The sequence below is a fragment of the Zalophus californianus genome, chromosome 1 (assembly GCF_009762305.2).
Source record: "Zalophus californianus isolate mZalCal1 chromosome 1, mZalCal1.pri.v2, whole genome shotgun sequence".
NCBI lineage: Eukaryota > Metazoa > Chordata > Mammalia > Carnivora > Otariidae > Zalophus > Zalophus californianus.
In genome coordinates this window covers 5,893,515-5,895,743 of record NC_045595.1, presented here as the reverse complement: position 1 = coordinate 5,895,743, position 2,229 = coordinate 5,893,515, and positions in this window count along the sequence as shown.

Here is a 2,229-nt window from a genome sequence, read left to right as displayed (position 1 = left end):
GGCCGTGCCCTGCGTGCGGGAGCCAGGGGGCCAGCGCCCGCTCCTCCGCAGGTGGCCGCACGTGATAAACTCCACGCGCTCCGCGGTCCCGCCCACCGAAGGGCCAGGCCCAGAGCGGCGGGGCGCAGAGGGTAGGGCCGCGGTCTGAGGATCCTCAGGGTCCCCCGGCAGGCCCGCTCTCCCCAGCAGTGTTTACCCATCTTGGTCTGTACCCCTCCGGGCCCGGTTCCCTGGAGGGTCTGCCCCTCTTAACAGCCAGGGCAGGGGATGACCCAGAGGTCCCAGGACTGGATGAGCAGGAAGCTCCCTCCTCCCAGCAGTCCCCCTTCTGGGACAAGGGTGGCCTTGCTGGGAAGGGCCCAGGAGCTAAAGGAGGCCTAAGGAAGAAGGGGCAGCTCTGGGCTGGAAGTTACCGCCCCATGATGCCCCTGGGGACCGTTGGCGGCTGGGCACAGATGGCCAGGCTGGGCTTTCCTGCCTGGTGCAGGCATCATGGCCCCTGCAGCAGAAACCAAAGTCCCCCCTACTGTATGCAGGGCCACCTGGGGTGTGAGTGGACAGCGGGAACCAGCCCAGGCCGCGGGCAGTGTCTGCCCCTGCTTCTTGGGGGCCAGAGCAGCTGCAAGGAAGTGAAGAGACCCCCCCTCTCCCCAGCACCCCACATCTTCCTTTTGAGACACTCCCATCACCTTGTCTTGGCCAATGATGGAGGGACTCCCCCACCCAAGCTAGCCTGCTCTCCAAGGGGTCCCCAGCCTCCGCATCCCTTCCTTCCCTGTGTCCTCAGCCCCAACCTCTGGCCAAGGCCAGGCCCCAGGGGAGGAGCCTTCCCAGTGGGGTTACCTCCCCTCGGCTGCTCACGGTGGTCCCGTGGTCTCTGCAGAGTCAGAGCTGAGAACGGTGCCAAAGTCCAACAATGCCCCCAGCCCCTTGCCCCCAGGGCCTTGTGACCCTTGGGCCTGACCCTGTCAGGTGCTCCTGGAGCCTGGAGCAGCGTCAAAAGCAATCTCCCTGGCACTTCCTGGGATGGGGATCCATGCTCAGTTACCCCTTCCCGGTCGCCCACTCCTCAGTGTTAACAAAGCCTGGGGACCAGGGTGGGCATCCGAGGGGCTCTCCCATGTGCCCCCCACACTGCCCACCACCATTTTGCACACTGCCTGTTCACACTCCACATGTCGCCCAGGCGGGAAAGATGGAAAATAAAGTGTATTTACACAGTCACAGACAAGGGTACAACACGCCTGGGGGGAGGGGCACTGCAAGCAGCTAAGAGTCCCCAGCTCCTTGTCCTGAAAAGCAGTGAGAAGGGGAGCCTCCCACAGTCTAAGGGAATCAGGGGTAGGGGGCCCAGCAGGCCAGCAGGGATGCCAGAGAGACTGCCCAGGTTGGGGGGCAGCATGGGGGAGAAAAGGGCACGCGCTGGTTCAGTGTGAACAGAAGGTTGGAGGTTGGGGGGAATAGAATGGGGGGACAAGTTGCAAAGGACTTCAGATGGCAGGCTGACACACGGACCCTTACGGCGTGCCAGTTTTCGAAAGGGTAGCTCTGGAGATGGTGAGAGTGGGGGGGTATTGCGTGGGGGGCATGATTTTCCACCTGGGTGATTTAGCTTGTGTCTCCCCTGAGAGACATGGAGGAAGGTGGGGGCCCAGGGCTTCAGGAAGATCCGGGATCTGATTGCTGTTTTCATTCAGCCCACGCTTCCTGAAGCCCTTCAGGGCGGTCTGCCCTGCGCCAGGCTCTGAGGAGTCCCCAGTGTAGTGGAGACAGACCACGGGGTGGGGCTGGGGGCTGAGCCTGCAGACTAGTCGGTTAACTGCCCAAAAGAATCAAGGAAGGCTTCCTGGAAGGTGGGGGTGGGAGGTGGAGTCATCTCCAAAGGCAAAAGCAGAAAGCAAGACTTGGCAGGGTCAGCAGGAGGCGCATGATGCCACTGAAGAAGGAACAGGAGAGAGTGGGCCTGGCCAGACTGAGAATCCGCTTCTCAGGAGCCAGAATTTGTGCTTTGAACTGAGGGTACTGGGGAGCCATGGAGGGCTTCGGTGGGGGAGGGGGCACCATCAGATGGACCAGTGTTGGGGGTCAGTCAGGAGACCAGGGCAGAACCCAAACAGCTGGGCAGTAGGGACAGGGAGTAGGGGCTCCCCTGAGGGAAGGAGGCCCAGAGGAGGCAGAGCCCTTGGGGGCCGGAAGGTTGGGGAGCAGCAGAGCCAGGGATGGCAAAGG